At 42.9% G+C, this 17744-nt stretch overlaps 1 long non-coding RNA gene across 11 annotated transcripts in view; it reads right to left on the reverse strand.

Annotated features, from left to right (window-relative positions):
- Positions 1 to 2212: 2212 nt before the first annotated feature.
- Positions 2213 to 17744, reverse strand: part of LOC107076859 (uncharacterized) — a 29371-nt gene continuing 13839 nt past the window's right edge. Inside the window, exons 3-12 of one of the 11 annotated variants that reach the window (XR_011189671.1) lie at positions 16131 to 16254; positions 15677 to 15910; positions 12369 to 12707; positions 11778 to 11888; positions 10900 to 11101; positions 9307 to 9429; positions 7160 to 8897; positions 4649 to 4978; positions 3195 to 3368; positions 2213 to 2772 (exon numbers count right to left, since the gene is read on the reverse strand). This is a non-coding gene — a long non-coding RNA (uncharacterized lncRNA). Of the gene's footprint in view, positions 2773 to 3194; positions 3369 to 4648; positions 4979 to 7159; positions 8898 to 9306; positions 9430 to 10899; positions 11102 to 11777; positions 11889 to 12368; positions 15911 to 16130; positions 16255 to 17347; positions 17725 to 17744 lie in introns of those variants that run through there. The other 10 variants (XR_001477983.2, XR_011189666.1, XR_011189670.1 and 7 more) reach the window with 10 other exon arrangements.

A 17744-nucleotide genomic window follows, 5' to 3' on the forward strand; every position in this document is an offset into this window, starting at 1 on the left:
GTAATTAAGATGTCAAAGAACTCTCCGCCTGCTTTCCAGCAGCCATAATTTGTACTCCACCAAACTCATAAATGTTTCCACACTGGTTCACCAAAGTGCGTCTGCCAACAACAGCTCATTAAATTATGCTCCAGGCATCCAGACAACCTGCACCCTTCCACCAGCTGATTCTAATCAGACCTGTTCTGATGACAGTGCCCACAAAAAGAGGGACTGAGGACTGGGATTGGGGGGGAGGGAGGGGGCAGATCAGATATCAATTAGGGCTGTTGTTTCATAAATCAGCTGTGCGGAGAATCAATGTAGTGCAATTAGTATCAAATAATGCTAATCGCCCTAGACTTTCTGTGCCAACAGAGAATGGGCAGTAGATAAGGAGAAGGAGAGGTAGGTGGATCATATTTCCAGAGGAACAAAGAAAAGCACACTGATTTGCAATGACAATACTGTGTAGCTCTACTCACTTATTAATACTCACTGGGTATTATGAGGGAAGGTCCTTATTTCATTTCATTTGATTTAAATGAATTTGATTTAATTGCAGAAGGTGCAAAAGGGCTGATTTGCATGTGGAGAAAATACCCGAAATTAAAAAGTATTCAAACCCTAAGGTCAGGACGGTTTTGGTCGGGGTCCATTCACAGCAGTGTGACGAAGTTTCATTTCCTTGAAGTGTGGATTGAAGAAATGTCTCATTAGGGTGTAATTTAACTTGCGATGTGACTTGCATTTGGTTCAAAGAGAAAGCGCATTCACCTCATATGATACCACTTGGTAGCACTTTGAAATAATGTCTGCAAATGCATAATGAATTCCAGCAGAATAACACTGTAAAAACACTTGTGTATCTGCACTTTCTCTCAATTCTGCACTGCTGGAATTTGAATTTATCTCTGTTCTTGCCATTTACTCAGACCTATTACATAAAATTGCACAAATGCAGACTAAAAATTAATTCCAAAGAATTTGGGGCAACTACTTTCTTACATGCTATTTCTATGGTATTTGGTCCAGATTCATTCTGAACAACAATTTTTTTTAATGTTACCAAATCCGGACACTGAAATTTAACTTAATAGCTAATAAATGACTACATATACATCAGTTGTTCAAATAACAGAGCTAACATTTGTTTAAAAATGGAACTCGGTGCCCACTCTAGATCTACAAAAAGGTACGAGGATGCTTTTCTGTATTGTCCCAGTAAGCTATTTCTGCTAAAGAAAATGCTTGTCTTCCTTGTTCTCAGCCCTATTTGAACGAAGAATGTGCAAGTCAGTGGACTGTAAATACATCCTATTCAAAATGAATTCCTTCAGTTTAATGCTCCCCCAAATATATGGCCCATTACACCAGGTCCCTTAGAATGATTATTTCTAATATATGGAGTTGTGCCCTTAAATTCATAGCCCTATAGTTATTTATATTTTTACCTCTGGAAGAGTGCAGAGAACGTCAGTCTGAAGATATACTGCCCAAATTATACCTCTTAATAGGAGCAGAGCACATTTAAATTAGAGGCACTTTCTGAGTCTTTACGCAGCACATGACTGTAAATCAATCTTCCAGACCCCGAGTCACTTTATAGATGCTGAACTTCTCAGTGCGGTAAAGAAGGAATTGTTTATAGACTTGCGGTGTAATGTTGCCCGTCTTCATAAATACATTAGTCGAACCTAATGCGAAAAAGATGACTTGCTTTCCGACACATAGCAACTAAAATAAAACAAAACACTGGCAATTGTTTTTACCCCCCTCCCCCCCGCCACTCCTCTGTCTGTCTCTCTTCTTACTTGTCACGGTCTTTCTGCTGTTGGCTTCTGCCACGCGTCTTTGCCTCCCTGCAGTATCATGTCAGGAGCCCTCTGAAAGCAGGGGAAGCCAGCCAGCTCTGCTCCAGGCTTGGCTCAAGACGCAGGGCATCTAGAACAGAGCTGCACGATGGCTCGAGCGAGAGCTCCAACTCCCAGTAATGGGTTTTCCAGAGAAACCGAGCCACGAGGTCAGGCCTCTTGGGAACTTCCAGGGCAATGCAGCCAAAAACCGAACTTTCTGGTGCTTCTGCATGGCCTGGCCAGCAGTTGACTGGAGACCTCAGGAACCAGAAGCCTTGGGTCAGAATGGGTTCGTCTTACCTTTATGGAACCCTTGAATTTAATCTAAAATCCCTTTTTTTTAGAGAATATATGGGATATGGAATATATAGTAACGCACAGACATGGAGGACGAAAAGGAAGAAGTAAAAAGCTACTCTACTGGAAAGAAGTAGAAGTCCATGTCGAAAAAGGGGCCACACACAAGTACATTAAAAGGCATACATTTTTTTTGTCCAGAACGGAGGAGATTAGGAGGGGCTGATACAGTCTGCAGAATCGTCATGGTTATTGACAAAGGGATGCTGATGGACACATAGTTATCAGCAGTGAAACAAGGACACGAGGGCATGAATGGGGCATGCATAGGGATCACATTTAGGGTAGAGAGAATGGTTTAATGAGTGGTGCAGTGGCACAGCGGTTGGCATTGCTGTCTGGGGCACTGGGTTCAATTCCAGAACTGGGGTGCTGTCTGTGTGGAGTTTGTATGTTCTCCCTGTGTTCACCTGGGATTCCGCCGGTTGCTCCAGTTTCCCCTCATAGTCCAAAGACATGCTGGTAGGTTGACTGGCTCTGATATGAGCGAGTGCATGTCGGTGTCTGTCCGTCCTGTGAAGGATTGGCATCCCATCCAGGGTGTACCCTTGGCAGGATAAACACTGGCTCCCCCACGACCCTGAATCGGAAATAGTAGTTAGAAAATGGATAAATGGAAGTAGAAATGAGATAAATAGAACACAGGATGAAATCCGAGTACTAAAAAACAGGATTTAAAACTGTCTGAGACCTCTTGGTGGCACCATAACCATAAGTCAGCTTAACCAGCCACTGTCCCAGAGAAAAGTGAAAGCAGATAGTGGAAAAGATAGATAGCAGACAGATAGATTTAAAAACACATCTCTAGCTGAAAACTACAAGCGCTTTAATATCAAATCTCCAATCAGAGAATCAGCAATATGCCATTCTCTCTTAATGCAACTTCTCTGCCCCTGCTGCACACAGCCGATTCCTGCATCTTCCATGAGCCAGGATGATCTGGTAAATGAAAACTGCATCCCGTTTTGTTCTTTGTTAAATAAATACATGTCAATTCCTCACCTTCCATGCTTCCGGCTTCTCCGACCATATTGCGTTGTTGACAGTACTACTGTCTTCACCTGAAAAGTCTGACAGCGACTCTCTGACCTCCAAGAAATAATGCCATGGCTTATGTCTCAATCTCCTTATTTGTCTTCAGCTCCAGTGTTACCAATAAAGAAGAATTCAGACCCCCTTAACACAAGAAGAAAAATAATTTAGATTTGCAAATCAATCTAAGTTGAACTTAAGAGGAAAAGAAAAAAAAACATTCTTTTTTTAAGTTAACTTGTTGCTTGGCTGATTGATTGCAGTCATAAAGTCAGTCTTTAATCTAGAAACACTACGAATGAAATGCATTATGAAAGACAAGGCCTGAGGTTGAGGAATCAGATGAGCTCTGACATTTTGGCTTCTGTGTAGGAATGGCACAGATGGGGTCTGTCTTTCATTCCTCTGCTGCCACAGGAAGTACTCAAGTGCTCAGGAGGAAGATAGAGGAAGTGTATTGTGTTGTTTGAGTATTGTCACTTGGATGGTGAAGATGAGAAAAAAAGCAGCTCCAAGCATCCAGACCTATCACTGCCTGAGTATCAGGCCCTGCTGCACAGCAGAACTCACTCGACATAGGAAGAGTAAGACTTACTGACAACAGACCAAGATCAGAGCCTACCTGGTCCTAGAGGATCCCTGATCAATCAAGACAGGACTAAATATCAAAGAGTTTTCCAAGTTGGACAAAAGCAGGGAAATGTACCCAACTGAATTCAGAATTAATTTAATTTTAATTTAAAAAATCGAAATAACTTTAAATGTACAGTTAAGTAGGAACAAATACAATTTAGGAATTTTAAATTCTGTATCAATAAATAATGAAGAAGCCTACATGGAAGCATCTCTGTTAACCTTATATTTCTTTCAGCGTCCTTGAAATGAATTATGCTAGTCATGTGTGACTACGGATAGTAAAGGTCACAAACTGGGGGTGGGGCATTTAGAGGTGCCGATCGAACATTAAATGCACATTTCTAGGAGGCTGCATGAAACTGGAGCATCTGGTGGAAAAAAAAAACATGCACATTTGGGGGAGCATGCAGACTCCACTCAGAATGTGCCCAATCGAGACTCAAACCCAGGATTATACATAGCCCTGTGGGATGCAGTGACGACATCACTACACTGATGTTCAAATGAAAGAAGTTGCTATGCTCTGCTGTAGGCCTTTGTTTCTGTGTTGGTGCTCAACTGCTTTATCTGCACTGTGTCCTTGGAAAAATGGAGCGACTGAAATGGATGCTAAATGCTCTGAATCAGACCACCGACACCTAACATCGCTTTTGCATAATTCATGGTGTGCTGTGCAAGATCAATAGAGATACAGGGCACTGAAAGAGAGAGACTGGATGAGTTAGAGGGAGAAAGTGAGTGATTTATAGCGCCTGTACTGCATCGGCTGATGTTGGCACATTTATTACCGGGATCTGCACACGGCGCCCAGGCTGTCTGAGCCGGGTCTGGCATCAGGCCAGGGCGATAGAAGAAAGCCTGTGTCAGAGAATGGCAGTGTCGCCATTTGTTAGGTGTCATCTGGCTTCATTAGCGACAGGCAGATGTCTCAATTGCTGTCTGCAGGGTCTGCGTGATTAATGAAAGGCCGGGGAAATCAGAGTTTCTTCTCCCACATACAGGCAGACAGGCTCCTATATTTTTTTGTTTTCTTGAGCTGCTTCTGCCGCTTGATGAAAAATGCCCACCGCATTTAATTTCTCAGGATCCAGCCGTGACAGAGTTCCAATGAGAAACATCTTGATTGATCCAACAAGATAAAGAGATAAGGGAAAACTCAGTGCTAATATTGAACGACTGTTTCTTTTTTTTTCTTTGTCCATTTGTCTGCAGACTAAAACATCATAAGGGTTTAAGTCCAGTCTCTGGACTCAGGGGTATGTTCATACTCAGGCCAAGAACTGAAGTTTATCCTGGCTACTGTCTCCTCTCGTAGTCTGAGAGCATATGCGTTCCCACCATAGAGGAAAAACTGGTCCATTGCCGGATTACCCCAGTAATGCTGATGCTGGTATTTAATTATACACGTATTCGCTGTAGTAAGGGCAAACTACCATACTCAAGGATACAACAGCAGTGTCCTCAGTGATCATGTCTATCCACAAGCTTCTGAATAGGAGTCTGGAGCCATAGCTTCTACTCTGCACAGCACAACTCCATACACTGAACCCAAGAGGACAAAGACTTAAAACTGGGAAGACTCACAGGGTGATGCCACAATAATGCAAGCATCCCTAGCATAGAGATTATGAGAGTCTGACACAACCTCATGCACAAAGAGGAGCAGACACAAACACAATACTGGCCTTGGCCTGCAGTTTGAAGGCTGAACCACTAGTAAGTATCCCAAAAGATGCAAAACTGCTCTTGGAAAACAGGACTATGCTGCAGATGTAAGGAGGTTTCAGTGGAATGGACCAGGGCTGTGTAGGAGATCAGGGTAGCCTGAGCTGCTCACAAAACAACAGCCTAACAGAGCACCTTCCTTTGCCAGGCTTCAAGTTTCCTGGTGCAATACGAAGCATAAATATAGAAACAAGGGATGATATTGCATGGGTTCACTCTGAACGATACCCAGACCTGAAATGTGACCTTTCTCATTGAGAGCTGAAGCATCCTGCTAACACACAGATGGCTGCAGCATCTTTTAAAACACGCCCAACCTTGACACATGGGCCCCAGGCGTGTTGGCTTCTTGCAGATATCAGCAAAGAAAAACACATGTGATCATGCACGGGAGAGAGATATGTTCTCACAGGTGAGCAAAGCCCATGCACACAGGTTTATCTGTGCACACTGAGCTTAAACTGCTACACACATGCACTGTGACAAAGGTACATACAGTCCCTAGTGCAAAGCCTGGAAGAATCTTTCAGAATCTGGGTTATAATCCCACAGCAAAACCTTATTTTTTAAATGGCTTGATTCATGATCAAATGAACTGCTATGTATACTAATATACTGTGAAACTCATACCAACTCAATGGCAGAAGCAATTAGAACTTATTAAAGTACAAAATGTATTTTTAATCAAAATATTAATACTGTATTTTGTGATAGAGATTTTAATACCCCAACACACTGAAATCCATTCTTGATAGAATAAATAAGAATAGAGTGCAGGAGTAAACATCTCTGGACATGAACCAAAAGCTAATAAAGAGATTGTTTTTTGTTCCATGCTCTGAATGGACAGTCACATAAAAGGCCACATTTTATGGTGTGGTCCTGTCTATTGAGGAAGTGCACAAAAGAAAAAGGGCATGTTGACATAAATAAATTATTTACGACTGCCCTCCTGATTGCAGATGTTATTAAATAATTTAGGCATCGTGACAACTAAGAAAAGGTATTATATTTTATACGATAGGTATAAGCCCTTATAACAGCTTATAATATAAGAATAAAGAAATATTTCCATTAAGTTAACTTAAGAAACAGTGCCCAAGGCCAGCCAGTGGAGGCCAGTGCAATTTGGCTACAACTGAAATCCGACCAGAAGATTTGGTTCTTGTTAAAGTGCAAGAAGCAACAGCATGAACAGACTGTAGCCCCCAACTAACACCGCTCGGAACACAAGAGAACACTACTTTACAGTGGTCTATTCTAGAAGTCCTAAAAGCACAAACTAAACTAAAGAAAGAGCAAGGATGAGTTGTGTTACAATGAAGGAAAAATGCAGACATTGCGACACTGTAGACATCTTCCCTCAAGGTCTGACAGGTTTGACAGGTCTATAATAACACCCAGATCTGAAAGGATCACTGAAATCACATTAAGCCGAGCTGGACAGGGCTCCCAGTCCAGTCCACAAGGTGCAGCCCTGGAGGTGGAAACACTCCACTCTCTGTACATCTGCTGTAATGATCCATACTTTTAAACTTGTACTGGATGGTGAAATTGGTCCAATTAAGACTTACAGTAATTGATCTGATGTAAAGCTCTTCCTCAGGTTTTGTGCTGCTGATGAGTTTAAAAGAGACCTATGAAACATGCTAGACGGCTGTACTCAAAGACCCCTGCCATACAGAAACTGTCCAGGTTTCTCCCAGCACTTCTGCATCACTGAGCTGGTCATTCTGGCTCTGGCTGCCTGCGAAAGAAAATGAATATATTCCACATCCATCCACTAGATGGCGCTGCAGATGCCCAGTTTAATAAACTGCTGATCAAAGATGATTACAGCCACTTAACATTTTCTTTATGTTGTGGAGGTGTGTTTGAGGGGAGAGGGGGTGAGGGAGCTTGTTCAGGTGCATCTAAAAAAAATGGGGAGAGTAATATGTGAAAAAAAGGATCTTGTCATCTTATCGACAACAAAATGTTTTGTGTTGGGATCCAAAGCGACACTTACCAAGAACATAAAAATCATGGGGCAGCACAAAAAGAAAAGCCACAGTGACTGAATGATGAGGTGCAATTTACCATGCCTAAGATCATGGCTGCCATATACAATTATGTAGTTCCATACAGTATATCTGTTTATATTCCTATTATCTGTGTACTTTGTGTGTATCTTTGTCTGTATACATAAATCACTAACCCAATAAGAATATAAAGAAATTCACCCACTGTTGTCAGTGGCTAAGGAATGCACCTTTCGGAATTAATGAAATAGCAGAGTTGGGTAGACAGCTGAACATGGAGGAGGGGGGCCTTGGAGACAGATGCTGTTATAAGCTGCTTGGAATTCTTGGTGAGTAAATTCAAACAATCAAGTCACGATTATCCACATTGCTTTGATTCTTCCTTAAGCTTTCAGTTTTGCAGGTAGCCCGTAATTGAGGCTTTTTGCATAGCAGTATGCATCAGGCCCTGCAAGAACAAGCGACCAGGCCCAAAGGCGTTGAGAGTCTGCTCCTCTATGTGACTGGGTTTTTTTGCAGCGGCTTTATCTCAGTGTCAATGTGAAACAGGGCTTCCCCTTGGCAATTACTCTGATCATGTGTTTCGGCCAGCCAGCTGGGAGTCAGACTTGCCTGAAGCTGCTGCAGGTGTCCACCTGCCTTTCTACCACACTGCCTCCATCTCCACAGCCACTACGCATCTGATTTCTGATCAAAGACAGATCTGAATATCAAGAAATGTTGAATGCAAATGACAGTATTCTGGTGATGCCAGTTTTATTTGTTATTGTTTTAGTTTATGATTTGTTTTGATTGTCTGGATCTTGCATTTCTGGTAGAGGCCAGAATCAAGGCTCCAGTGCAGAGTATTGCCTTTAAACTTCCTTTTGACTTACTGTCAAAGAGACAAAATTAAAACAGTTTGTTTTACACTCAGACTATACCTGCCTGCGTGGTGTGGACTCTAGCATCTCCAGGACTGAGACTTGAGGAAGGGAACAAGCACTCTCTAATGAGATCTGCCGTAGGGTCTCTGTGTTTAACATGACAGACCTCAGTAAACACCTTTGTGCCAACATGTCCTGGTGGAACAGTGGAAGTGAAGTGAACTGGAGCCCTTTCAGAGTCCCCACCCCACCAGGCACACGTGCACACAGAGCTGTCTGAGTCACCGTCACCTGTGGAGAGCTGCCGTCACAGGAGACACTGCTTCGCGGGCAGGTCTCAGGCACTGAATGCAAATGAAGGAGCATCAATGCAGAAAGCATTTCTCGAACAATCACCTCATTCGCCTCACAAGCAGCGGGCCTCACTGAAGGAAAAGGAAGAACAGAGACAAAAGCAAAATGAATGCGGTGTCACTAAAAGAAAACACGGCTGGCTTTCCCCTTGCAAAATGAAAGCTCTGGGTTTTAGACTTCTAGATGTGCACATGCCTGCAGCCCCAGATTTCAATGTACAGAAGCATGGGCCATCTTCTTAGCCTGTCAGCTGACATCTGTCCAGCTCAGCACAGCTTTTCCCTGATCTTTATCCCACCCACCAAGTTCAACCAGACCTCGTGAAAAGAGTCCGAGCTGAAGTAGTGGACCTTTCTGCAGGGCACACTGCAATATCAGGACAAGCCCTTGCTGTCTTCAGTGGATTACCTGCGAGGCAAGATACTGCCCTTTTCACCATGCTTTGCAAATTAAATTGCATGTAAATTTGCTTCTACTTGCCTGGTCTGAGCAGCTCTTGTCCGAAATCACTTGAAGATTTAATTACAAATCTTCTTTGATTGTGGCGTGATGTGTATCCACTGATCCACAGGTTGAAGATCAAACTCAAAGTTTCTGACCATTCTAAGGGACAGGGCAGAAAAATCTCAGTTCCTGTTTAGTTTTTATTGAATTATTTAATCACTTAATTCTAATTAGAACCTTAATTGTGATAACGATGGTTTTACTTATTTTTACAGATGCACTGATTCTTAATTTTTTCTTCTTTTGTTTTTTTAAGGAAAGACTGGTTTTAAAGAAAGGTGTGTCATGGTAAGAAACTAATTCCCATACTTATATTGGGGGCTCAGAAACTTTTCTTGACACTGTACAAAAGCAATATTTCTACTATATTTATTCCAAGCAGAGAACAACCACGCAAATATCATGTCTGCAGTTTAGTCCATATCTGATCTCAGTCACGCACACAGACGCATTCATTCTCACCAAATCCATCAAACCAGTTAACATCTGCAGACTATGCTGGATCAAAGCCCCTTTGGAATTATAGAAGTGGGTTGTTTACATGGGGCTCTCTACAAATGAATGAAAATGTATTTAAAACACACACACAGTGTTTTATAAATAACCATTTTGAACAACATAAAAAACATTAGTGCTCCCAGCCCCATTTAGCTTTTATGTGGTAGGAGATTATTTTTCTCTCAGAGAATGATTAAAATTGACAGGATTTAGTGAAAGAAATCCTAGCAAAGGCAACGCTTTGAACATGTATTAATGCCATTATTAATGGTTCTGAAAGCAGGGTCTGTGAAAGAGTTTATTCACGGAACTCCCACGCACCAGATTATTTCGCCACTGCCAGCACTTAAAGGCTTTATTGGTTGGGAGAGGTCGCTGAAGAGGCCACTGCGGATGGCTTCTCTCTGCTTTCCACAGTGAGGCAGACATCTACACTGAAATCCTGCAGGCACAGGTTCCTCACTGAGATAGCGACAAGTGTCAGAGGATCCTGTAGCCTGTGGCTTATCACCGGCACTACTGCAGACAGAAAGCCTAGGGCTTCCGGCTCTATTGTGCCAACAGCATTCATCTGTATGGATTGTTCAGATCATTGTTCTCCTGCAGCTTGAAGCTGCTGCTCTGAGTTCTAGGGAGGGGTCAGAACCCCAGTGTTTCCTTGATTCAGACACGCAACTGACGATGAAAAGGGCCCGTCTGTTTTGTCTGCGTAGCGGAAACTCGGATTACCATGGCATTTGCTAAAAAAATGCAATTCTCGAAAATAAATACAATTTTTTCAGCTGCCATTGTGTACCTTTGAAATTTCATTATCAATTCATACTGTGGCTTTAGAAATAACAGGCTGATTGAGAGTTCTCTCCTCCATGTCCATAGTTTAAGACACAGGCATCCATATTTTGCACTGCGGGCAACTCATCCATTAATTCATCAGTGCAGAAGTTTGCCCCCCTTTTGACCTCAGTGTGAAATCGGGCCAATGAATGCCCTTATGTGTTGGCCAATAAGAACAAATAGGTCTTTTTCTGGCACACCATGCTGTGAGCATGGACTTTCCAACGTCACACTCACATTCGGGTTGTTTTATGGTGTGAGCTGATCACCAAGGGCGAGTGGATTCAGCGAGTCTGATGTCAAGCCTTGGCCGCTGGCTGCTCGTGCTGTGTCGCTTACACAAACTGTCAAGGCAGAGAAGAGAACAAGCAGAACAGCCGCCCCCCGTGGCAAGCCTGCTGAGCTTCAGTTTGCCACCTTAGAAGGGCACGCCCGGAGGCTGTTGAAGAAGTGAAACAGAGGCCGTCAAGCTGTCTTCGTGGATGATGTGGACCCTTGAAGATTCTAAACTTATTCCAAGAAACTTTGAGAAACTAAGAATCATTGTTAACATAGACGCTACCTCAGTAGCGGGGAGCCAGTGTTCGGGTGTACTTTTTTACATTCAAAACCTATTCAGATGATTTACGAATGTGAAAATGAGCGTCTCTCAAGTGCTGCAAAAAGTCTGGAAAACCTGAGGGCACACATGCCTCTGGAGTCCAGCTCTCTGGCTCTAACAGACCAGCTGTATTTCTGACACCACCAACCCCCCCCCCCACCTCCTCAGCTTTCATCACCCGAAGGCTCCGCGTGTGGATCCAGTGTCAGTGATGGACTCTGATTCACTTACAGTACTCCTGAGAGACTGGAATCGAGTCTCCAGCGTCCTGGCTCATGCAATCTAGCCTCCCTACAGATGTGCCTTAATTTAACCGGAGCGGCAATTTCTCACTTCTCCACCTGACTGCTGTGTGCAGGGGCTGCTGTGCTTCAGTCATGAATCAAGCGATTCCCCTTCTATTTGTGTATAAATAGATTTTCAATCCTTTGTAATGAGAAGCGCTATACAAATGCAATAAAGTATACAACTGTAAATGTACAGAAACAGAGGGCATGTTGGGCATGAGACTTACATTTCCTTAAAGTGTGACTGTCAGACTTCTGAAGCGAGGCTCCCAGCTCCCTAGCCTGCCCCCTGGCTAGAGGTGACAGATTTCCCAGACACACATGTGACAGCTGCATCTCTACAGAAAAAAAAAAGCTAAAGACAGATTAAATCTTAGAGAGAAAATGCACATAGCTTAACATTGAGACTGAACAGCTCATTTACAGTACTATTCCATTACAGTGGAAATGCAAACATCTATTAATCAGCCAGCTGGGTAGAATCTTGTCAAAGAAGCACCCAACTGCCTGACTATCTGGCCAGTTCCACACAGCAGGGAGGTACAGCTCCCGTCCAAGAGGCCACGGGGTCTGCATGCTTCCTAGTTAATAATAATAATAATAATAATAATAATAATGATAATAATAATAATAATAATAATAATAATAATTGCTTACACTTATATAGCGCTTTTCTGGACACTCCACTCCACTCCACTCTAATAATAATAATAATAATAATAATAATAATAATAATAATTGCTTACACTTATATAGCGCTTTTCTGGACACTCCACTCCACTCTAATAATAATAATAATAATAATAATAATTGCTTACACTTATATAGTGCTTTTCTGGACACTCCACTCAAAGCGTTTTACAGGTAATGGGGACTCCACTCCACCACCACCAATGTGCAGCCCCACCTGGATGATGCGACGGCAGCCATAGTGCGCCAGAACGCCCACCACATATCAGCTATCAGCGGGGAGGAGAGCAGAGTAATGTAGCCAATTCATAGATGGGGATTATTAGGATGAGGTGATTGGTTAATTCAGGTACTGACCAGGCTCACACCTGCTGAGCTTCAGTGGGCTGCCAGTTGTGAGTTGCAGAGTGATATGGCTGCTGTTCTCTTTAAAGCAGCAACACTGGGAGAAGCACAGCTGGAAGAGACTGTTAAATTGGTGCAGTTGAGTTCGAGAAACCTAGCTGTGTAAAATGTCTTGAAGGAAGGAGAATATGCGTATCCGAGCCGAACCCCTTTTCCAGCATTCCTTCACATTTGTGTGTGAAGGGCTGATTAGAGAAACTCTACAGGGTTACAGACAACGTGTTCTGCAATCTGTAGGGTCCTGCTTTGAGGATTACACAAGCTGTATGTATTTATAAATACGGACATCGCATCACCAGCTCTTAGCAATAACCGCTTTTACATGGTGCCCTACCCAACACCTACAGTGTATCAAACTAGGAGCCTGTCTTATGAGTTCTGCAATTCCAGCAAACAAACATGACAGATGGACATGCAACACAGTCATTCTGCTTCCAGTGTATCAGCTGATATTTATTTTTATTATGTAAAGTTCTGGTTTTACATAAGTAGACTCGATCGTGCAATTGAAACTTGGCCTTTGAAGAAGGTATTTTCCACTATTTCGATAAAGATACTTTAGAACAATACAATTTGTGCCAGGGCTTGGACAGTACAGAACATATTTAAGATCTGTTCTGCTAATGAAGAGTTTTCTTCTGGTTCCCAGACAGCTAGGGAGCTCCCTTGGGGTTGAATAATTGGGCCAGTATTATAATACACAACGGCGCTATATTGCAAGGGCCTCTTAACAGACGAGTATTCTCGATTTCGTCCCAATGGTTCCTGGAGGTGCAGTTCCGAGTCTGCCCTACAGAGGCCGCCATTATTCCTCTTTTCCCCACTCACAGCTACAAAACTGTGTTCAGTCGTCGCGTTTCTCGTTTTTAGGGGATTTGATGTTATTAGAAACTGTGAAGTGCGGGCGACAGACAACCGAATACACCGTCGTCACAGGGGGATTTTGTTATGATCACATGCAGACGAGTAGGAATACTCCTTAACATTGTAAATTAAATCATACAGTAGATTCTGGAAGGCACTTTTTTTTAAACTGCCACTTCATCACTCACATCACATTCACACAGCAATGTGAATGGGTTTCTATTCTTCATACGACAAGAAACACATTAAAGGTCATCCCCATGTGCCTTTTCACTACTTTCTCTGTTCCCGATCTCAGTGTACACACAATGGTCTCTTCTTACAAAACAGCAAAACCTATGATGAACAGAGACCTGACATTTTTCTGGATATTGAAAACATTTGCATCATTTAATGACTCCATGAAAATAAAGAGAGATTTCTATTCAAAGAATCCCCAAGAGAGTTTGGCTCCCCGGGGGACAGTGTGGTGCATTTTTAAAAGGCTCCGGTCCTTTTCCATTCTCACAGGTGGTGTGAGGGACAATGACTGCAGCTGTGTAACTGTGTGGAAAATCCTGCCTGTTGTTGTCAGCACTCCTCTCTCCCTATCCCTTCAGAAGCCTCTGAGCACAGGCAGCATCTGACAGGCCCCTTCTCAGGGACAAAGTGCACATCTGGGATTTAATACGTGAGATGCCTCTTCCAAATGTTTCAGACCCACCAGCACATAAGAGAATGTACTTATTATAGAGGAGAATACCTGCTCTCTTGGCTGCCAGTAGCAAGCTGATCTAAGCATCTCACTCAGCTTTTTTATGAAGACATCCAGGGTATTCTTATAGCTGGGCAACTAGTTGCAGTCACCTGCCACTCTTTATGTAAAGGTGTATCTCCTGTTCATATTCTTTAATGCCACTCCTTTTTTTCCTACTTGTGTTCCTCGCTATGTGTTTCACTATAAATCCTGGTTTCTTCATTTTTGATCTGCTTTAATAAAGATTTGGAGAGATTTCATAGTTTGGAATTTAATTTACATGTCAAAACTTTTAAACCTAGTTATGTTATTACAGGTCTTGTGCTTGATTAAGTTCAACTACTTTATTCATAACAACACGCAAGAAGCACACGATCTTATTGTCATGCTAGATAAAAGACAAGATGCGAAGGAGAGAAAAAGATCAGAGAAAGCCCTGTTGCTATGCTTGTGTTTACACTGAGCTGCATTTGTGGATTTTGAAATTACTTTCTGTTGTGTGGATACATTCAATGGGGTTTGAGTTTTGAAATGGTTCTGGGCCAGAAGATTTTGAATACACCTCTTTTAAGAAAACAAATGCTTTTTGAGAAAGCTGAATCATTTTAATTCCAAAAACCACTTTCAAAGCACTTATTATCATGGGTTATGTTTTCTGAAGACTCAGCCCTGAACCCCTTGCCTAATGTCTACTTCAGGCATATCGGTTTCCAAGCTGGCAAGAGCAATCGAAACATAAATAAACAGTGTGGATCTGCAAAGCATCTCCTGCAAAATACATTTCTGCAAAGCATCTCCTGAAAGTGATTTACAACAGAAGGAAAAGGTTTTGAGAATTTGAGAGCTGGAGTCCGATGTATTTTATAGGTACTTTTCAACTAGCAACCAATAAGGCCAGCGTTAAACCACCAGTTTGTAGAGACATGAAACAACTCTATTGTGATCACATAGACGGGTGATTTGTTAAATTAAGAATTTAGAGATCATTTAGGGCGAAAATCTACATTCTCTTCAGCCCTTTACTAGAGCTCTTTTAACTGAGCACAGACTTTCCTGATTCATCAACAGCTGACAGACAGGTGCTGTCCACGTTTAAACACCGTTAACCTATAAGATTAACTGGACTGGGGCTCTCCAAGACCAAAGCTGGAAACCTCTGATTTAAAGACACAAATACAGGTGGTTTGACTTCGTGTCTAGCTAATTAGTTAAATTAGTAATTAGGATAAGAAGCATGAGGACTCACAATGCCATGTCTGATTTAAAAGGCTGGCTACAGTACTGCCCACCACATCTCCTGTTTCCCAGAACTCCATTCCCCCTCAGAAAATAAAAGAGCATCTTTACTGAGTAGATGGTACCAGCTTAAAGGTGATGTAAGATGTAAGGTGATGTCTGTAGATATTTAAGAAGCAGCTGACCAAGACTCACCTAGCTATGCGATATTGTTGAAAATCCTTTTTCCTTATTTCAAGATTTCAAGATGTTTAAGATTTCACTTCAGGGCTGGTCAGGCTTCTTTTATTACATTATTAAGGGTTACAGAGGTGAGATATGACATCTCTCCTATGAGACATTTCCTTGAGGTGAAAAACTCACTAAATTGCAAGGATCCCTCTTCATCAGGAAGAAGGTGGCAGGTGAATTTCACACTGAGAACGTTTTCTGGAAGGAAAAAAAAAACATTGTGAGGGCTAAATAAGAAATATAAATCACACCTTTTGCAACAGCAGCAAATATACAGTATTTGTATGGTGAAAACAAAATAAAAATCTGAAGCAACGAGACAAGGCACTATTTTTATCCAGGAATTTTACCAACCAATTGAAGAACTTCAGCTGTATTTGTTAAATATATAATTTGGTATCTGAAAAGCAGATATGACCTTGAAGGGACTCCTACTCTGTGATTGCTGCATGAGCTGCGTCTGCTTCCTGGTGACCCACTTTTCCTGCGAGCTGTGTCAACACCCGTCGAGCATGAGCACCGGTCAGGGAGGCGTGCTGGGCCTGAGAGTGAGAGAGAGACAGAGACAGACTGACGGAGAGTGGGGCGACTGTACCATTCATGTGCAGGGGTGTAGCAAAGTGAGGAGGCCAGACATGCGAATGGCAATTGGGCGCTCCGAAGACAGCACACACCCTGAAAATGCTACAGAGTCCTGCCTTCCAAAGGGAAGTGAGATTTGCCTTCTCACAGGTAATTAGAACCTGTCAACCTAAGCCCCATGAGCACAACAGGATAAATCCACGCTCCCATGAGCAACCTTCTTGTTGCATCGCAAATGAAGACTTTTATCAAAGGGAGAGTACCTAAACCTAGTCACAGCCAGGATCTGGTCACACTTGTGTACGGTACTCTTGATTTGTTATGAAAATTAAATGGAAAGTAATGACTACCATTTTGCAAAAATACACAAAACAGAGAAGACCCCCAGGAATTTCGCTGAGGAGTTAAATTCGCTGACTTTCTCCTTACTGTCTTATTCCAACAAAGGCTGCCACACCAGGCCAGAGTAACGGGGAAGTAAAAGCATTGTTGCCACAGGGCAGTGCCAGTCACGAACAGCCTCCAAACAATGAACACAAAACAAGCACTGCGACCGACTCCCGGCCTTCGCCATCAATGCATCTGGTTTTCCGTCGCGCCAGCTGGGAGGCACGTCATGCGTGTTTCCCATTTACTTCATACTTCTCAAAGGAAGACTCAGTGAGAGGCAAGGCAGCACGACTCCACGGGGGCTCCAGAGGGGAGCGCTTGGGGAGCTCTCTGAGGAAACCCACAGGATGCCTCCCTCAGCTCCGCACAGCTGGCACTTGGCTGAGGACAGAACAGGGAGAGTGAACCGAAAAATAACTAAAAAAGAGCCCTTCGTCCTTTAGCTGAGCCTTCTCTTGGCCCACAGAAGTTCCACAGACAACGTTTTCCGAGTCCCTCAGCCTGTAGAAGCTGAGCTTTGTGACCATGGGTTTCGAATCTGTGTCGTGGTACTAGCTGACTGGGACTGGGATTCCCCATGAGGCATCGTCCCATTGGCCGGGCCCCGCTCTGTGGGTCCTCAAAGAAACCCGCAGAGCTGCTGGTGAGGGATTATCAACGAACCCCGAGAGAGGAAGTGAGGTGCCAGGGACGTGGTAAAGGAGTGAATGGCTCGAATGTGTACAGGTCGGAGGAACTTCTATACTTCTTCATCCTATCCTGTGTGAGCTTGTGGGGCTCATGGCTGCCAACTGAGACATAAAAAAGACAATTGTTTATTTCATACTGGGAGGGTGTATTAAAAATAATCGGCAATTCCAACCTTTAAAACAAGAATATCCACAGATTAGAGTATCTTGTGTTCCCCTTTCCCCCTGTATCATGTAGTGTAGCAGAAGACGGCAGGGATTCATTGGGCTCTTTATCTACAGTACATGCTTTGGCTACTCCTCATTTGTCTCTAAAGTGCTCTGCAAATCTCGATGTAATACCACAGCAGCCTTGACACACCCCTCTCTCT

The sequence above is a fragment of the Lepisosteus oculatus genome, chromosome 5, assembly GCF_040954835.1.
Source record: "Lepisosteus oculatus isolate fLepOcu1 chromosome 5, fLepOcu1.hap2, whole genome shotgun sequence".
Classification (NCBI taxonomy): Eukaryota; Metazoa; Chordata; class Actinopteri; order Semionotiformes; family Lepisosteidae; genus Lepisosteus; species Lepisosteus oculatus.